The following is a 21671-nucleotide window of genomic DNA, read 5'->3' as shown; positions in this document are numbered from 1 at the left end:
TGACCAATGGCGTAGCCAGAAATTTTGTTCGGGGTGGGGGGGCTCACATTGCAGCTCGGCATCCTCGTTATAGAATTTGTCAAATGATCAAATACATGAATAATATCTGTATTGGCATTGCCAAATATGCTGCAAACGGGTTTGAACGCTCCCTCACTCACTGTGAAGACAAGTAAAATGTATTTTTTCGTGAAATAATATAGTCATATGTCTCAAAAATTGTGGCCGAAATAACTGATATCAACGCTTCTATGTTTCTTGTCTATTTAATAAGTAATGATAATATCACACGAACTTTAGAACTATATCAGTTCGAAACCAGCAAAGCAGTGCATGCCGCTGATATGAAAAATGTAATGGCCGTGAAATGAACAAGTTGAGGACAAATATTTTAATGAAACTTTGTCATTCAAGAACCATGTTTACATTTTTGTACATATGCAATGGCCAGAGAAAAATCTCAATGATGCTGTCCTTTGTATCAATGTACTGCGCAGGAGCAGCTGTCACCGATCATGTATTATGAGTAATTGCACTGAAATTACAGTCGCAACAGAAACCACATATAAGAATCAGGACTTCTGCAAAACATATGAGGGCGAGCCAAATGAAAGTGAGCCAATGCGAATATATCACAAATGCGGCACTTTATTTAAGAGTGGTCTCCATGAGCATTGAGACATTTGTCCCACTGACTAACGAGTCGCGTGACTCCCATCTCATAAAGCTCCTTGGGTCGCTGCTTTAAAAAGTCTGTAACTGATTTCTTCATGTCATCGTCCGACACGAATCTGGTTCCCTTGAGCTGTTTTTTTCAATTGCCCCAAATTGTGGAAGTCGCAAGGCAACAGATCTTGGTTGTACGCAAGATTTCGCAGCGTTTCCCAATTGAACTTTGCCATTTTGTATTAACCACATCAGTGACGTGGGGACGGGCATTGTCATGCAGCAAGATGACCCCATTCCTCAATTTTTCACGTCGTTTGTTCTTGATTGCGCCATGCAGCCGATCCGGCGTTTCACAATAATGGAAACGAGTGATAGCCTCTCCAGTTTTAGCGAATTCGATCAATAATGGCCCCTGATCGAAAAAAAAAAAAAAAAAGTCAACCGCACCTTTCCAGCAGAAATGACTGCCTTTGCTTCTCTTGGGGGTGGTAAATTCATATGTTTCCACTGCAAGCTTCACCGTCGTGTTTCAGGCTCGTAGTAGTGGCACCATGATTTGTCCCTGGTCACAATTGCAGACAAAAAGTCCTCACCCTCATCGTGATACCGGATTAGATGAGTCAAGGCAGCGCCGAACCTCTCTGTCTTCTGGCGGGAGTTCAAAGTCTTGGGCATCCATTGTGCACACAAGAGCCCATAACCGAGATGTTCATGAATTATGGTGTGACCCAAACCATGACTGATGTTCACACGCCCTGCCAATTCATCTATGCTTATCCTCTGTTCTTGTCTAACCAGCCTTTGCAATTGTGTTGGGGGTGATTGCCCGGTGGCTTTGGTCCGGTCTTGGATCGTCTTTGCAACTTTCACGTCCTTCTTTAAAGAGCTTGCTCCAACGCTTTACAGTGGCCAATGAAATGAAATGTTCACCGTAAACGGCAGCTATACGGTGACTAATTTCTTTTTGGGAAACATTTTCATCTGTCAAACACCTCACGACACCACGCTCTTCAACTTTTGGAATGTCTATCATTTGTTACGTCACACAACCATGTTCAACCCAGTGTATGAGAGCATTAATGAACATTTATCCTCACACCTGTGTGTCACTTTTGTAAATGAGAAATGCCTGTGTGCTCTGTGCACGCCTCGCAGGTAATGAACTGAACCATTATTGCGTGGGGGGGAGGTTGGCTTACTTTTATTTTACTCTCCCTCATACATTAGAAATGTGAAGATACAATGGGAATATACAAATGTGAAGATACAGCTTGATAAAGGGCAAAAAAGTGTCACTGGAAACGAAGTTCACTACAAATATACACAAGTCCTCGCAACAAATATTTAAATATACGTATTAGTCTGTGATAAATCTACATATCTAAGAAAAAGCTACTGTATACAATGCGTCAAACAAGGCAAATAATCATGTTGCGCAATCACAGATTCACAGATAACAGAATACGAAGGCCCCCCCCCTCCCCCCGATGTGTTGTGCGTGACAGAAGGCGGCACGCTTCTTCCTCGCTTTTGTCCCTTGCGCATACAAGACTGAGCCACCATCGTCGGCTCACACATGCCACCTCCACCACTCCACGCTTTCACTTGCACATACAGCATGTGGTCACAATGTTATCACCTTTGGAATTTATACGAAACATGAGGGAGACGGTGACGGCAGGAATGCGCCTGGAGTGTCCACATAATTGCTATCGCAATAATATATTAAGAGTATCTGACAACTGAAGCGTCGCGTGGCCCATTACTTTCCACAAAAGAAGTAACAAGATCGAATTCTTACCGTACGACAATTCGCTGCGCCGCAATGATGTCTTTATTTTTTTCTTTTGTGGGGCGGCGGCACCGAAATAGAAAAAAAAAACGTGAAGGAAAGCATGTTGACTACAATCGAATGCCTACTTTGGGCACCTAATGTAGCTAGCGAAGCAATATCCATGAAACAGTGAGACGTTTGGTTCACAGAGAACCATATGCACACTGCTCGGTATCCTACACCTATGAGACAAGACTTTCCGGAGAGGTTTTGCTCAAGCGGAGCGTTGCAACACGTCGAGTCCTCACAGTGATGGCGGCAAGCGACCATTGTTTCTTTTTCGTGTCTGCTAGCCAGAAGGCGTTCAAAACTCTGCCAGGTGAAAATCCACTCAGCCAGAGAAAATAGGTGTGCAGTGCGATGGTCGGGGCAACACGAGAAAAACGCATGCACTCTGGCTGGCTCTAGCAGCCCGGGGGTAGCGAGAACAAGAAAACTGAAGAGGCTCAATGTGTCCTCGCTATTAAAAGTCAAAGTAGAAAAATAAGAACGTAGTTACCTTTGCTGGCTTTGTTCTCTTGACGTGGATGCTTTTGCGCAGGTAAAAAAATGTTGATATTCTTTTCTTTGACATGACGGCGCAAATGAACCACCACAACTATTCGTCTCATAGGACCTCGCTGCGTGCTTTGTCAACTTGTCTGATAGTATATTGCTAGCTTGTTTCGTTGTATGGTTCGACGTATTACTTTAGAAATGTTGATGCACCTTTGGCGTCAAATGTTTATAACAACATCAAACGCACAAAGTTTCGGAATTGAAAATCTAAACCCCGACTTTGGAAATGTCAATGCACCTTTTGCATCAAAAGTTTATGAGAGCTTTATATGCATAAAGTTTCAGAATTGAAATCCATGTGCTCTGTAGATTCCACGGCCTCTGCGATATGCTGTGACGAGCCCTCTCACCGTCAAAACTCCCTGAAAACTTTGTGCTCGAATGGGGCTCCTGTGTTATGTGACTACAGGTGCATGGTCGCTGCCACAAAATCTAGTCCGAGCTCGCAATGTTCATGCCGAAAAGTCTTTTCGAGTGTGAAAAAGACATTCTAGAAAAAATCCAGAATTATTGCAGCACCTCGAGGTTGTTTTGGTTGGTGGTGCATCACAGCACGAAAATATTTCGGGAGGGGGGCTTTAGCCCCCATACGCCCTTTCCGTGCAACGCTCCTGTTCACGGCACTGCTCATCTCTGATGTTCTGAAACGCAGTGAGCGACAGCACACAGGAAAACCCAAAAATGCAGCAGCAGCAGCTTCAGCATGTTGCCTTAACACTTCTTGTTTGCACAGCTACTGGATTTCTTGGCCGGTCATGCCGTTCCGTCTCCAAGGCATGGCGTGCCCTGCACCAGCCGAACATGTGGTTATTACCGGCAATTCGTCATGGTTCAGCCCTATCGACCAGGCATATGATTGGTGTGAATTTTCTGCGCACGGTCTTCCTCTGGCGATTCTGCACACTCCTGTGAATGCACCTAGCGTGGCTACTCCGCCAGGTGACACCATCAGATCGGTGACGTCAAGCTTCATCAGCATAAAAGCTCCATCGTCCCAGCACCCCTGAAGTGGGCAATGCGACAGCAGCAGCTTCAGCATGTTGCCTAAATGCTTCTTCTTGTCTGCACAGGTATGTTACTTAGACAAGTCATACTGTATCCGATCCGATAATCGATTCCCGCTGCTGCTGTGTTGCCCACACAGTTGTTTGCGTAGTAGACTGGCGACTTTAAATAGTGCTTTGACAGCTTTGTTACCACTTAAAATGAGTCTTCTGACATGTGGCGATGTTGAGTCAAACCCTGGCCCAACAGAAAAGGAAATGTTGCAACTTTTATCTGGCCAAAGTAGCATGGCTGCCTCTATCAATGATGTACCGACTAAACAGAGTACAATTGAAACAGACATCGCTGATTTAAAAGAGCACATGCTCAACCTGGAAGCTCAACTGAGCACTTTACGTTTATTACAAACTGATGTTATTAATGTCAAGAAAACAGTAACTGATTTGGAATATAAAGTCTCCAGTTTGCTAGGTAAAGTCGATGAACTAGAAAACAGAGGTAGAAGAAATAATTTGATCGTGTATGGCCTTAATGAACAAGACGGGAAGACAAACGACAGTCTCTTGAATGTGATGAAAAAAGATGTTTTCAAGGAAAGGCTTGGACTTACTATTAATAACGTAGAAAGATGTAACAGGCTAGGCAAGGAAAAAGAAAAAGCCCGTTTCGTGGTCTTAAGGTTCTTGGACTATCGCGATAAAAGTTCAGTGCTGAAAGAGTGCAAAAAGCTTAAAGGGACAACAATTTCTATAACAGAGGACTTTTCTTTGAAAGTACGGGAGATAAGAAAAAAATTATGGCAAAGCTCAAAGGAAAAACGTGATCAGGGCTCCAAAGCTAAACTAGTTTTTGATAAGTGCAGCATAGATGGTGAAATGTTTGTGTGGGATGCGGAAAAGGACAAACACTGCAAGCTAAAAAGAAGGAGCAAATGACACGATAACCGTTGCCAATCACCATTCACCATCTTAAATCTTAACTGCCGCAGCGTTGTAAGCAAAGTAGAACAGCTTGAAGGCATCCTTTGCTCGCTTGACCCCGATATTGCCGTAGTGACTGAAACCTCGTTAAGTGAAGATATATATGATAGTGAATTTGTCCCAATAAACTACAGAATAATGTGCAAAGACCGTGATAGAAGAGAAGGGGGCGTAGCCATTCTTTCTAAACATTCCCTTCAAATTTTAAGAATGCCGAACACCTCTGTACTAGAAAGCATTTTCTGCAACTTTCGTATTAACAACGTCAAATATATTCTTGGTGCCGTATAAAGGCTCCATACCTCGCCTGTTGCGAACTAGGAACGTTTAAGAGAATACATGTACACCCGTATAAAACAAGCAGATAAACCAATCTTAAATGGTGATTTTAACCTGCCAAATGTCGACTGGAGCACATTGACGTCCGGCTCCATCACAAATATTGATAGTGAAATGATTGATATTGCTTTTGATTTTAATTTATTACAGGTAGTTAAGGATTTCACTATAACCCACAAAGATTCAAATGCAGTTCTCGATCTGTTATTTTGTAAGTGGAAATATACAACATGACGTCTCATGTATGGTCACAGATGGAATTTCAGATCATCAAGCAGTAGTATTGTCGTTGCAATGTGCCCCTCGCAGTAAAAATGATAAGATTCAGTATTACCCAAATTTTTCCCGTGCAGATGATGCGTCCGTAATTCACACTAGCATTTCATCTGGACGACTTTAAAAATAACACTGCTAGCATGAATGATCTGTGGCTTTCATTTAAAGGCGTTATATTCAACTGTATGCAACAGTTTGTTCCAAAGATTGCAAGGAAGGCTACACGTCGGAATCCGTGGATTTCCCGGGAGACGTTGCGCCAGCAACACAAGCTTAAACGGCTTAAAAATTCCGCAAAAATGAAAACTTGTTCAAATTCTGAAAGGGTCATTGAGAAAGCGTCAAATAAATTAAAACAAATGATTATAAATGACAAAGAGAATTACTATAATGTACAGCTTCCTAGTTTTATGAAAATGTCTCCAGGGAGATTATGGAGGACGATGACTCATTATTTTTCCCTGTCCCTTTTTCCTTCCCTTCCCTGTCAATATGTACACGATGAGCAGGTTGTATGTTCTGCTTTTAACAATCATTTCAGTAGTGTATTCACAATGCATGATGGTTGCCTGCCTTCTTTTTACATGGATTTCCCTTCCATTCTCGATATTGTTATTTCTGAGAATGGTATATGTCACTTACCGTTGAAGATTGATGAAAAAAAATCACCCAGTCCAGATGGCATACCAAATGCCTTCTTAAAACGCTATGCCGAGTGGTGTGCGAAATACTTATAAATTTTGTTTATAGGATAAACCAGACTTCCTACAACACATTACCTGTTGCTTCTGGCATTCCCCAGGGATCCGTGCTGGGTCCTCTTTTATTCTTGCTTTATATAAATGACATTGGCAATAATCTATCTGCCAAAATTAAACTTTACGCAGATGACTGTATACTATATGATAAAACTGACTCACCCCAAGATCAAATCAGGCTAAATACTGACTTTGGCAAAATAGTTGCATGGTGCCATCAATGGCAAATGGCTATCAACTATGAAAAAACTGTCTTTATGAGAATAACAATAATAAAAAAGCCCCTTCTCTTCCACTATTTTGCCCAGAACACTTATATCTCCGAAGTATCTCACTGTAAATAGTAAATATCTCGGTATACACATATCTCACAATCTTTCCTGGTCAAAACATACTGACATTGTAATGGACAATTGTCTTCACAAATTGTTCATACTCAGACGGTCTCTAAAATGCTCCAAACCAGCTGTCCGCCTCCTGGCATATAATACAGTAGTTCATCCTACTTTAGAATATGCAATAATAATTTGGGGCCCCCACACAAAAACAAATACTGAAAAATTAGAAAGAATTCAAAAGAAAGCTGTCCGAGTTATCTACAATTCTTACGGTCGAACTTCTATAGCAGATCTCATTTAACGTAGTGGCTTCTCTTTAATTACAGAAAAAAATCATGTTTCTCGATTAAAATTATTTTTTCAGCTTATGAATGGCCACTACCATACTGATACCTCGCACATCTTAACACCTTTAACTGGTTATGCTACTCGTCATAAACACTCCCTACCAGAAACCCCGTTAACACTGCATAACAACTGGTTCAAATACTCTTATTTTACAAGACCAATAGTTGATTGGAATAAAGCATGGTTGTCGTCGACTCCAAGGCTTGACAGAGAGTCGGCAGACAGAGTAGGATGTCGGGTGTGAAGTCGTTGCCTATGAAACTTGTCATAACTCTGGCACAATTCTATCAATTCAGCGACAGTGTGAGGACTTTTCTATAATAACATTTGAAATGCGTCGTCCTGAATACCCTTCATTATATGTTTGATCTTCCCTTCTCCGACATCGATGCGTTCACCCGTTTGCAAAGGCCAACAATGCCTTCAGTGTAGCTCGTGAAGTTCTCTCCAGCCTCTTGGGATTGTGTGCACAAATGTTGCTCTGCATGAAGCTTTCGTACTGCTGGCCGACTGAAAACTTGGGTAAAGCTGGTCTTGAAGAGCAACCACGAAGTGAGGTCAGCTTCATGGTTTAGAAACCACAGTTTCGCAACGTCTGTAAGATAGAATGCGACGTTTCTCGACTTGGTAACATCGTCCCACTGGTTATGGGCACTCAGTCGCTTATAAGAAGAGATCCAATCTTCAACGTCTTTGTCATTTGTACCGGAGAAGACAGGGATCTCACTGACACCGGCACAAACCAAGGTGGCCGGCACCATTGGAGGAGTCCCAGGTAGCACACACAGTCTTCAAAACGTATTAATGGATTCAATGTCTCAAATAGATTTTTGACCAATCTCGACGCATTAAAAAAGTCGCAAGCAGGATAGCTTAAAAACGAAGGATGAATACATTTCAAAAACGTTTTCATAAGCCTGGCCGTATCTCTTCAGTTAGCGTGCTGGGTTGTCAACAACGCCATTCATGGCGGGAGAATTCTCCATTCATCAAGCGGCACTCATGTAAATTGCTGCTGTATTCACCCTGCATGAGCACGAGTTCGGCTAGGAAAAAGAAACCTTTTGTGGTGTTGACCTCACGTCACAAGAGACGAATGATTGCGAACGAAGCTGACACCGCAACAGTCCACAAAGGAATGGTGTGCGATTGCAGTAACATTGAAGCCGCTCTTTGTGATGCGGACAACGGCTCCACATCGACTTCGGAGAAGCGCTGCCAGTGAGTCAGAAGACCATGCGGGTGTTAGTGCTGATTCTGACAGTGCACCCTCTACTTCAATAGCTTTGGCGTTTTCACAAACTTTATCATCATTGAATTCTTTCTGAAGATTTCTTTCAGTGCCCTGCAGTAGTTTTTTTTTTCATGACTGGTAGTGCGAATGTGAAACGGTTGATATATCTCTCATCGTTTTGCAAATGTATTCATACCGCGCACTATCGTAGAATGCAACTTGCCATTGCACGTAAGCACTGAAGGATACGCAGCAAAATTCAAAGAGCTGCTACTCACTGAGCGCAGAGCCCAACCTAATTGATTTTACTTTTTACGCATTTTTTTTCACAGTTTCTTACACAATCAGATGTATTTTACCGATGGCATGTTAATCTTTCTCCTGTTCCATTTTGTAAGCATTCTCATGCGGTGTACTTATAAGGCTTAATCTATATTACGCATGAATAAAGGGATCGAGTTAAAGAGCGAACATCACTTTCGATGGCACCGAAGGAATGCATCGGTACATCTGTTACTATAGGAACGGTGCTCTGCAGAAAGTGTTGCGGTGAATTCTACTGGGAGCACAATGTATACAAAAACAATGTACAGAAGCCACCGTCAATGAATGTCAGTACAAGGGAATAGCCCAAATGAGCAAAGAAATGAACGACAAGACAGAGCGGGCGAAATATAGTTGGCAAGAGAGCAAAACAACCAACGAACGTCTTCCTTGCACATCAACAGTGCTTACGACCGATCACTGACCTCTTAACAAGCATGAAAACAGCCGGAGACAGTAAGCTATTCGCTTTAATATTCATAAGACTCAATGGTATGATCTCGGCACGCTTTGGTGCATAGCTTGGTGTGATTGTGCATGGTCAGACGCGCCGATCGTGTAACTACAATGATGCGGCACTGACGGCGTCCGAAATGAAAGGCCTGCAAAATGCACAACGGCAATGGCCAGCTAACTGCTCTGGTTTGAGTCTGAGCGGTATATCAAGCAAGCGAGCCAGCGCACGAAAGAACAACAGAAGAGAGGGCAGCGTCTGGCTCTGCACGACATGATTCACAGTCGATACACAGAAATGCATAATGCGCACGACACGCTGACGCGCACACCAAGCGCTCACACCGCAGTGCTTGAACAGCCTGTTGAGCCTGTCAACACAATCCAACCTTACACAAGGTGGCAATACGATACAGTCGCCACATCAGTCACATGACCAAGCGTGTGGTGGAGGCTGCCGTGGCTGCTGCTGTGGCTGCCGTGTGAAAGCGGTCTGTGTATAGTTCCGCAATTGTGCTCGTTTGGGCACTCGTGTGTTCTCACTGTTTTCAGTTGCGCTGTCCGTTGTGAAGCAAGTAGTATTGTGCCTTGTTGTCTTACTTTGCACTGCGTCTGCAGCAATTTGTTTGAGTGATTTTAATTTGGAGAGCAACTGACCTGGTGACCAAGGCTGCCGTGAAAGCGATCTGTGCAAAGTTCAGCAACTGTACTTGTGTAACCAGTCGTGTGTTTCTCACTGTTTTCGGTCACGCTGTCCTTTGTCAAGTAAGTATTCTGCTTTGTTGTCTTACTTGGCACTGCATGTGCAGCGATTTGCTTGTATTTTAATTTGGAAAGCAGCCGAGTTTTTTATTCGAGGATGCTGAGTGGAGGGCACTAATTTGCTCTTCAAGCTCATTGTCATGTCGCTATGGCTATGTGAGGGTCTTTTCAATGGCACTGCAATTAAGGCGTTAAGAGCAGTATTAAGATGAAAGCTAGAGATGAAATGTTGCTTTTGGGTGCATGGCATCGGGATCAGCCGTCATGCGTGAAACTAGCAAGTTTTGCACAATACAATACACAGTATTGTGTTTTATTGTATGCAAAGGGCCAATTCTGCGCACATTGCCAATATCCTCTAGACACCAGTCCCTGTGGTATTTCACTCTTCAGTTTAGCAAGAATGTTGCAGACAAGAGAACTGACAAACGGGCTTTTTATTAATGTTCATCATGAGTACGGTAGCGCAAGACATGAGGTGAAGTGCCCGTTGTATTTCCGTGCCCTGGCCTACAGCGCACTCGTAGAATATTGTGTGAACCATGCCGTGCTGTTATCGCTTGCGATTCAGCTTCGATTGTATTTCTGCCCCTTTTATCCCACACGACTGGTACTACATGGTCTTAAGAGGAACTTTGTGTCCAATATGAGACAGCCGAATTCGATTTTCTTTGGCGCCTCGGAATGCTAGCAATATCTTTCGCTGCTTGTAAAGCTTTGTCCTTGTTATGGTTCCTGTAGTTCGTGATTGGATACCGCATATACTATGTATAACTCACTAATGGATACTGAACTCGTGAATCCCCTTGGCGTAAAATATCCTGTTATTCCAGGTAGTTACTATATTTTGCTGTTTGTGACTGGTGCCGGTCTCCGTGCTGCGCGGCCTTCGCAAGGCGCCAGCTAGAACACACCATTCTTCAGGACTTCCCGGACGTACAGCTTCATGCAAATTTCATGGCGACATTAAGAGACCGCCAGTGCAGGAAGTCGCAAGAAAGTAAGCTTGACGCTCTTAGGCCGAAGGAACCCACGCAAACCAGGGAAGTCATCCTAAACTTATCCTCCTACAAGCCTACTGAATCTGAAGCTGCTCTTCTGCGCAAGGGCTTGAACTTCAACACTGGCGCGTCACCCAACCCAGCTAGAGTAATCTGCGCCGTGGAACGCGCCGTCACTCAACTTCCTTCCGAAGTAAGAGAAGAAGCTCGCACCCGCGCCATTGGTGTTCTTTCAAAGTGGCGGACGCGCAACCCTCAAGCCCGATTTTCACCTGCCGAGAAACAAACCGTCGAGGGCCTCCGGAACAATGACTCCATTGCCATCCTTCCTGCAGATAAGGGAAATGCCATCGTGTTGCTCGACAGAAGTGACTACAATGAGAAAATGAAGGATTTGCTGTCAGACGAGGATACGTACGTCGCGATCCAGAAAGACCCGACGGCCAACCTACAAACAAAACTGCAGAAGCTCCTCTCCAAGGTTTTTAAATTTGTTCCACCGCAGCAAAAGCATCTCTACCATCGCCTCTTGTGTACTAACGGGTCCGCACCTGCAATATACGGACTACCAAAAGTTCACAAGCCAGGCGTTCCACTACGGCCTATTGTAGACTTTACAAGGTCACCGCTGCACCGGTTATCAGGTTACCTACACCAAGTGCTGGGCCCGCTCACCGGCAAGACAGCGACGCACATTTCAAATTCTTCAGCCTTCGTGGAGAAAGTGCGTGACATCTCCCTGGATGAAGACGACATTATGGTGTCATTTGACGTGAAGTCGCTCTTCACTTCAGTGCCCGTTGACCTGGCCGTAGCTACGTGCAGAGATGTCCTGCTGGCTGACGACACGCTCGCTGAGCGCACCCCTTTGGAAGTAGAGGACATTTGCGAGCTTTTAGACTTCTGTTTGAGCAACACCTACTTCACTTACAACAAACAGTTTTACAGGCAGATCAACGGAACTGCCATGGGTGCTTCCATTTCCGTTACTACCGCTAACTTGGTCATGGAAGTCATTGAACAGAAGGCCCTCACTGACTTCACTCCCGCGCCGAAGGTTTTCGTCCGCTACGTAGACGACTGTTTTTGCATTGTGCTAAAGCCGGACGCTTCACGCCTCCTGCGACTTCTCAACTCAGCAGACGCAGCCATACAATTTACCACAGAATACGAGTGCGACAACAGCCTCCCCTTCCTTGACGTCCTCGTGCGGCGAAGTGGAACGAGGCTCTCATTTGCCGTGCACAGGAAGGCGACTCATACCGGCCAGTACCTAAACTTCAATTCATGCCACCCGGCTTGCCATAAGCAATCCGTTGTCTCATCTCTCGTGACGCGGGCCACACGAATCTGCTCAAGTGACCACGAAATGCAGAACGAACTGAAGAAAATTCGTCACGAATTATCCAGGAAAGGGTACCCCAAGAAGTTTATTGACAAAATGGAAGCCCGGGTCCTCCATCCAAAGCCGTCTCAAGGCAAGTCGTTCATGAAACGCGCTGGCGTCCCATATGTTCCTGGCGTCAGCGAAGCTCTTAGCCGCGTATTCTCAAGATACGATCTCAGAATAGCCCACATGCCATCCAACAAGCTGAGAAATCAGCTTGTTAACGTTAAGGATCGGCTCGAAAGCAAGAATTATCCCGGTGTCATATACAAGATACCATGCGCAGACTGCAGCTGCAGCTACATCGGTGAAACCGGCAAATTCACGAGAAGATTAAAAGAGCACCAAAGGGACGTCTCCAACAAGAAAAAAGTATCGAACGCCCTTGCCGAACACGCCGATAATCGCAGTCACCGCATCGATTGGGAAAACGCTGCTATAATAGCTAAGGAAAAGAATTCGATGACGCGACTCTTGTTAGAATCTTTATTTATTCAAACTACTGACAACAGTATCAACAGGACTGATGGAAATCTTCCTGCTAACTACACCCATTCCCTACGTCACATTTTGGCATAAAAACGACTTGCGGCTCTTGCCCGCTTTTAGTGTGATCAAGGAACCCGTACGGGTCCCGAAACGTCTCTGTGTGTTCTTTCACCTTGACTTGGTCAGTGGCCGTAATTTCTTCATCATCCTCGGCGTACGACGTACAAGATTCACCGGAGTTGTTGCTTGCGAGTGTCGAGCGTCTTTTTTGCAAGGGCAGAACGAACAGCTGGTGTGCCGAAGATTTGGCAGAGCTGCTGTTTGAAAGCGCCCCAGTTCGTGAAATCAACCTCATGGTTGAAAAACCAAGTCTTCGCTACTCCTGTCAGATAAAAGGCGACGTGACGTAGCTTGGACGCATCGTCCCAACGGTTAGCCGAACTCACACGGTCATAGTTGTCCAGCCAATCCTCGACGTCTTCATCACGAAGCCCAGCAAACAGATGGGGATCACGCTGGTGCCCACTGACAACCCAATATGGAGAGGCTGGGGTAGCCGAGGCCGAGATGGTGGAAGTAGAAGTGCCTGTTGGCTCGTCCTGCAACATGCTGGCGGACAGCTGGCACAATCGGCGACACGATCGAAGCTCCAGGAGGTTGAGCGGGGAGTCAGAGGACGGAGAACCGAAGAGCACACTCCACCCCTTGTGACGCAGCAGTTATCACGACGTTTATTCCGCGTCAAAGATTGGGTGAACTAACCATGCCCACAGCACGGATCACACTCGAGAGCCAGTTCCACAAGCGATGAAGAAGAAGAACCCTATATGAACCCCACATGATGATTATCATGTACAGATGACAAAGAATAGCTCATAAATTCCCACAAAAAAAAAAAAAATATATATATATATATATATATAGGCAACAGTGCTTGGCACTGCGCCAGGAGTTCAGTAGCACTAGACACTGATGCTTTGATTCATTTGGAAACCGCGGAAACGAGCTCCAGATTATCGTAAACCTTTTAAGACTACTTCTAGGCCAGCTTTTAGATAACGTCTTAGAAGCGTTTAGAAATCATATATGAAGAGCCCTAACAAAGGGATTATTTGTGTGTTTCCCTACCCTACTTCACGACCAGCTTTTCGAATACGTTTTGAAGAGCTGTTCTAGATCGTCTGAAGAAAGTAATTAAGCCGACATTAGCAGGCATATACGACGTTTTACCAACGAAGTTGTCTTACTTGTCTCTTCTTTAAACCGTTTCTTTCATCTTGGATAAACGATATAAAAATGTTATGTATCTCATTTGTGCTACCTGGGGTGCTTGCGTCGTCGGGCATAATGGGGGGTAGAGTGCGACTCCGAAGTTCCAGGGTGGCCGAAACCCTGCACGTCGACCACTTGCCAAGAGATTTATTAGAAACGGGCACAGGCGAATAGGCGGCAGTCACAAGCGCTCGGCCAATGACAGTAACCACGAGATCACACCAGTAGCGATGATGCTGTGGCGCAGGCAGGCTACTCTTCTTCGTTAAAATATACCCAAGACTGGATAAATTGCATAAGGTTAACCCTTGCCGCCCAGAAAATAGGAAGTTAAAAGAAAAGAATAGAAGACAGGAAAGATGGGAAAGTGAGAGAGAAAGAAAAAGACCGAACAGGGGGACAGGAAAAGGCGACTGCCGATTTCCTCCAGGTGGGTCAGTCTGGAGGTGTCGTTTATGTAGAGCAGAGGCCGAAGAGGTGTGTTGCCTCCATTAAAGGTCCAAAACCCAGCATCGGCTGAACCCCCAGGATCCCCCTTCCCCAGACAAGGCTAAGCTGCTCACGGCTACACATGGGAGGGTCCAACCCTCATGTGCTCGGGTACATGGTGTAGCAACACACCAAACGCCTGCTGACGCAGATGCCTCTGCGGGGACATGAAGAGCAGAAAAGTATGGCTTAAAGCTCGGATTTTGCACATGCTGCAATTGAAGAATTAAAGCAATATGAAAAAAATATCCAGAAAAAGGCTTATTTTGAAAAAAAAAAGTAATAATAAAAATCTCCTTGACAAGTATGCATATCTTGATAAAAGAAATGATGAACTCAAGAAGAGAGTCGATAATGATGATTAGCGAGGTTTATTGGTGCAAGGGCCAGGTGCGGCCAAAGAGAACCAAGGCAATGATAATGGCTTGTCAATGGTACACGAATAGTCAATTACGAGGTCTGGATAAAACACAAGATGTGGCATGGCTGTAAAATGGCCGAAAGAACTGTCGCTGTAAATGGCATAAAGCATAGGTACTAAAATAATGACACTAACTAGTTAGTGGTGTGAGCTATGGCATCGCAGGATGAACATAGAGAATGTGCTACGAAGGCGTGATAGACGAAGATAGATTAATGGCAGCAATGCTACTGCCTTCATCAAAGCCCTTGGAATGTAAGAGCCTGGAGGCACGCGCTGTACTAAACGGTACGAGCACAGCAGCGGCCTCTCAAGAGAGATCGTGCTACGAATTTCTTGGGTTGATAATATGTAGCGTGAAGACTTCATTTAAAAATCTCAATAACTGATTTGGTGTCAAATAATGGTTCTTTACAGAGGAACGTTGCCGGATGAGGTGGGATATGTACTCTGTAAGCTAATGCAAAGTGGTTTTTCTTTTCACCATCTGCTTTCGAACACACAGAGAATTAAACACACAGAGAAGGTCACTCATGCACAATAGTTACCAGCCGATGAGGAATCATGTCTAGTCTTAAACAGCCTATGAAATCGCTGCTTTAATTTAAACAAAAAAAAAAGTTTATTATTCGACCAATCTCATCCTGACTAGATTTCTTTAAAATGGTGCGTGGTGCTGTAGCGTGGTGTTTTGCTCTTATAATGATCACTCCACACGTTACTACATACATTTGGGACATACTTTTCCTTGCTTCGTGTGACAGATGTGATCGTACTGCATCACGGTATACATGCACCAAATAATGTAAGCACATCTTTTGTTGCCGAAAAGGTGTTGTGAAATTTTAAGGCGCAGCTTTCCAGTGGCCATTCGTGCGTTGAGATGCATTGTCGTAACCGAGCGAACAATCTACTGGTACAGGGGAGCATGAAGAGAGTGAATGCAGAGGAAAGCAGAGAAAGGTACAGTGGAAGCATGAGAAGGAAAGCGGAGGAGGAGAGTGGCGACTGAGGAAACACAGCGCTGCATAAGCAGAGGTGGTGCCACAGTAGCCCGCTGTCATCCTTTCACTGATGATTTCATCGGTAAGGTGAGGGTGTGCGATGAGGACGTCTGCCGGTACCATAATTGTAACCAAAGCAGTGCATGAACAGAGGTCTGTCTGCGGTGACTGCCATGAAGCGCACCCACGCATCAATGCAATGTGCCCCACAAAACATTGTCTGCGGCAGCCATGCTATTCCTAGCGCTCTCTTAACAATGAGTGACGCAACTGGTTGAAGCGCTTCATCTGCCGCTGCTGTTAAATGAGCTGCCCGAGCACAGGCTCAGCAACACCGACGTCAGAATCTACAGGTTTGTGCTGCTGAAGCAGCAGCTAAGTGCCGCCGCCAAGAGGACCCAGCCGTTCGTGCTGCTGAAGCAGAAAGTCATCACTGCCACGAAGAGGACCCAGGAGTGAGCGGCAGGAAGCAGAAGCTAGGCGCTGCCAACAGGAGGACGCTGTCATCAAAAGCTATGCTGAAATCTTGAATGACAAAGTATCATAATTGTTGGTGAATTTTTAGAGCACAGCTCTTAGGTGACCATTCGTTGGTTGAGCATTGGCATTCCTCGGCGTAACCACACGAATGTGCTCCTGCCATTGCTTGCGCGTTCGTCGTTATCTTCCACAGCTGGCTCCGATGCCACCCATCATGCCAGCGTTCCCATACAGCCCCTCCCTCTGTAAAGGCACTAACGGCACTGGCCCCCTGCTAGTCGGTACAGTGCTCTCGGTCTCCAATTCTTTGCCTCAATATATTGCGAAATGAAAATACAAATTCAGCTGCGCTCAAATTTTGCATTACGGAGTATCGTAATTGTAAGCTGTTTTTTTTTTCCATTTCACTTTTTGAGAAACTGGAAATACTCTATATTCTATTCGATACTGAAAGATTGCTTTTTCAAATACTCCTATCCATGAAATATTGCAATAAGAACACCCCGATAAATTTCAATTATTTTGCCTGTATTCAGTAAGGATGACACTAAAAGGAAACATGGGAAAGAGGGAGGAAGTGTTGAGGCAGTGCATTAGGTGCCGTACTCTCTTGCAATGACAATGTCCAAGGTGACCTTCTTTAAGTGTATGGCTGCTGTAACAGTACAGCAATAAACCTTACTGATATTTATGTAATAAACATTAGGGCCATCTTTTTTTTACCTACATTGGCTACACTCATGTAGCCAGTGTAAGAAGTCGCATTTTTTTTACTTTGTGTAGAAATGTGTAGTTCCGCCCACTTAAAGCCATTTCTATAGCATAAGTGAAGCATGAAAAGGGCACTTTCTACACTGTGGTTTCCATAAGTGTAGGCAGCAGACGACAAACAAGTAGGCTGGCGTTGCAAATGCATGGCGACATTTTCTCTGTTGCTGTTCGTGCTGATATAGCAATGATAGTGAATACCATATTTACTCGCATAATGATCGCACTCACGTAAAGATTGCACCCCTGAATTTCGTCGTCAAAATTCAATTTTTTTTTTATTTCCTGTGTAATGATCGTGGCCCAAACTTGCCGCAGCGATATGTCATGTGCCAAGTCTAGCTAATAATGATCATGCGTACCATCTGTCGAATGCTATGCGAATGACTCTTCAAGACAAACTAGGCGGTCTGCATGCACCAAACATTCTTAAGCAGATGCCCCATTTTATTCCTTTCGTCACTTTCCACACTTCCATGACAAAAGAAGGTTACAACCAAACTTGCCTTTATTATGTGTAATCTTTATAATGGTTGTGGTCAACAACAACAACAAAAAAGGTGCCTTTTTATTCTTCTCGTCTGCACTCGTGGGCACGCAACAAATCACAAGCGGCAACGATAGTAGCCAAGTTTACACTGATACGTTAGAAGTGTACCCTATTCATACGCCGATGCTTGTAATACAGCTAAGATATTTGCCCACCCTTAGCGGAAATGTGCTGTATTAGGATAGTAGTGAAGACAAATGCCGCAGTTTCCGCAGCATGCCCGCCATGTGTTTCTATATCACTGGCAGCTAAGAGCGCCCATCTGTTTCTGTCCCCTCAAAGTGGGCATGGCTATGTTATTGCCGCAAAATTGCCGATATTAACGATATTATTCATTACTGATACGGAAGAAACTGTTTCAATGCATGCAATGTACTGACGAGAAGAAAAAAATCGCGTTTGGCGCGTTCGGCCTGCTCCGCTGGCCGCCATCTTTGTTTTGGTGTTCCGCTCTACATACAACAGCAGCTGCCTATTTGTTGACCTGTTGTCATCCCGCAGCAAACGTCGAATTAACTTTTTTTCTTTTCACGGGAAATTTAACCTGCGTAAGGATCCCACCCCTGAATATGCGTCAATTCTTTTGACAAAAAAGTGTGATCATTATGCAAGTAAATACGGTATTCACTGCAAGGACGGTAGCGAAGTGCTGGTGTGACCATCTGTCACAGAGGAAGGTGAGCTAATCTTACAAGAAGATAAAATGATCTTACTCATGGGTGTCACGGGCTGTTTCAGATCCCACACTGTATTATATGCATTGAGAAGTTGTCCTCATGCATTGTGCATTTGTGATGTATTTCGCTGCAGTTTGTATAGATTTGTTGATAAAAGGAAACTCGTATATGGGCGTTTACATTCAGGCAAGGGCATATGCGCTGCGAGTAAGTGCAAAGTCAGGCGAAGTGCGCAGGCAGGCGCTTTTATTAGTCTGTTGGTGCAGAAGACGACGCGCTGTCTGCTCTGATTGGCTACAACCTAGCGAGCCAAGTGCAGCACACGACGACGTCATAGCCGCTGGCCGGCACTACACTCGTCTACACGAACCTGTACAAAGTGCACGTAAAAAAAAATTGCCCTATTGATTTCAGTCGTATGTGTCAGAAAGCCTATTCCACCTCCTGACAAAGCCTATTCATACACCATGTCGACAAATAGAGTGCTATGCAGCATTTTGCCATAGGGCAGGCTAGAATTGACAGTGCTGAACCAGTTCACGAACCATTATAAATTTTATTTATCCAAACCAGAACTGAACCATCATGAAATTGGAGTGCCCTGAACCCAAACCCGGACCAATATTTTTTTCGATTCGACACCCTGCCGCAACTTCTCAAGAGCCAAAGCCCAGACAGGCCCTGAGGAAGGGGATGGGCAGCGTCATAGGAGGCTGCCTTGCCAAGCTAGCTGCCCGATGTCATGCAGCCTCCCAGTTTTTTTTATTTTATTATTTCCTTCCTCCATGGATAGTGACCAATGTGCCCCTTTTAGGCTTCTATTATGAAAGCTCATTCAAAAGATTTACATGTATGAAAGTGGGAAGAGAATCACATGTTTTCGCCGCTCCAGAGACTTGCATGGGTCACAGGACGAACTGGTGAATTGGTTAATCCAAGCATGAGCCACCCTCCCGTTTGCGATTGAAGCAGAATTGTTCGAGAAATGTAGAATATCAAACATAAGGTCTGTTCATATTGCCTCCACTCTGTGAATGAATTCATGGAGGGGCAAGAGAAGTGCAGTAATTGTGCAGCTCAAGTTCAGCGGTGCAGGCATGAGAAAACGCTAAAAATAGATGCCAAAATTGATTTGTATGCCTAATGTGCAGCGTATACACAAGAGGCGGGGTAAAGCACAGTGAAAGCTAGTGTAACACGAAAAAAAGAAATATGAACATGATCAACACGCCTCCAGTTGCATAGATGCAGCAGATGTACATAAGTGGCTTTCAGTGACATGTATACCCGCATGTTGCATCTGCTACATTGCTGCTTCGCACTTGTCCATTTGCACCAAGTTGGCACCATCAGATAGGACAACGCAGAAAAATCATGAACGAGCCCTACACTTACACTGCACCTTTTGAAATGAACAGTGAGGATAGTGTAGCGTGCCTTGACCAAAAGCTAGACGCATACTACACCTTTCTTCTTTTACTGTATTACAAAATTGCGCATGCATTAGAGAGCTTTAGTAAATTTTAAAATGACTGCATTGGTGTGCAATACAAAGCTAGTGCTATCGTATGCTGCAGGACGTGGCGCAAACTACAGTATATACAGTAGAACCTCGTTCATACGATTTGGAAAAAAAAAAACAAGAGAAAAAATGCATTAACCGAGAAAATGTACTATCAGAAGTAACTAAAGGACTTGACAGACTTAATCATAGTTTAAATCTCCATAATGCGAAGCGTTGCACAAGATGCTGACGCGCATAGAGCTGCTGGCTTCGGCGGCCCGAGACACATTTTGTTGTTTTCCTATTGCATAGTGATTTGAAGGGACGCTAAAGACAAATATCAAATCAAGCTAAAGTGATAGATTAGTACTCGAGAATCTTTTAAGGCCTGAGTATTATTGCAAACCGAGAAACAATTATCAGGAAATTGAAGTAAATGCTGGACACGGTCACACAATCCCCAGGGACATTCAAGTACTTGCTCGATGACGAAGGCACTCCTCACTTAAATTCTGTCACTAGTACTCAACCACTCGAAAAGTCACTGTATAATGCATTATAAGAAGAAAGAAAATGCTCATGTCCAGTTCTATATAATTTTTAGAAAAAAAGAACTCACTGACATTACTATTGACAACGATGCAGGTGGTCGAAAGGTTTTATTTTCGCTTGACTCTAGGCCACCCAAGCTTTCGCGTTTCAGTAGTTTTGTTCTCACGTAATGCTCCGCTGGTTTTCTGTCTTGCGAAACTCGCACAAACTGCAAGTAGCAGAGAATTCAATGTCCACTTGATGTCGTGAGATGCCCGAACGGTCTATGCCACTTGACCAAAAGCAGCTGCAGCGGCGAATCTACCGCTCTGTCTTGCCTTGGTTTGTCCATGCATTTGCATCTTGTGGAAAAAACCGTAGTGCCGTCTGTCAGGCGCCGTTCTACTCGCCGACGGCAGCAAAGGGCGGTGATGGCATATGCAACATCACCACTTGGCGGTGGGGTGGCGGGTGACTTGAATTGGGATAAAGGTATACGGACCCTTCAGATGCAATTTTCTCGTAAAATAAGTCCTTTCTTGGCACGAAACAAAGACTGCAAGGTTTTTGCAATGGTATTTACACAGTCCACATCGACTTAGTATTTACGTTTAGTGTCGAAATCGGGCTGGTGCGCGGCATCAGATGCCCTCGTAGCAAAATTTGATGCTCACATAGCGCCGCATCAAGCAGGAAACAGCGGTGCATATGGGTTATCACCTACTAAAAGCATGCAGTACACTACCAATGGCACTACACCACATGGGATCGAAAAATATACTCATCACAACAGGTTTGGCAGAGCTAGTTGCATGCGGCGTGCGATTATTCAGGAGCAGATTTGCTGTTTCCGGAATAAGAAATTGAGTGCGTGCCAGCGTTTCCACGCGACACACGAAAGTGAATATTGTCAGAAAGCTGATGTGGCGGCCGGCTGATGTTCTCAATCATGCGTGCCTCGAGCCAGTTCTTGATGTACTGGACGATGATGCCAAAAAATCATGCTTTCCCAGAACATATTGTTACCCAGCACTGCCAGAGACGAAGATGAGTACAGTACAGAAGATGAAGATGCTCGCCGATGTTTCATGGACTGCATCACCTCCCTCTGCTGGCTCACACCGTACAAGCCGAGTATTGGAATCTTTCACGATAATTATCGCTCCTGACCATCTGGCCCACCATGTGGATGCACTTCGTTGCCTCCTCGCCTCGTACCG

The 21671-nt window shown here is 44.6% G+C and overlaps 1 protein-coding gene across 19 annotated transcripts in view; it reads right to left on the bottom strand.

The window, feature by feature from the left end:
- Positions 1–21671, bottom strand: part of Wnk (Wnk kinase) — a 541117-nt gene that overhangs the window by 340971 nt on the left and 178475 nt on the right. The window lies entirely within an intron of this gene.

This window comes from Dermacentor variabilis, chromosome 9, assembly GCF_050947875.1.
Source record: "Dermacentor variabilis isolate Ectoservices chromosome 9, ASM5094787v1, whole genome shotgun sequence".
In the NCBI taxonomy this organism is placed as follows: Eukaryota; Metazoa; Arthropoda; class Arachnida; order Ixodida; family Ixodidae; genus Dermacentor; species Dermacentor variabilis.
Note: the sequence above shows the minus strand (reverse complement) of the source record. Positions and strands in the feature narration are given on the sequence as shown.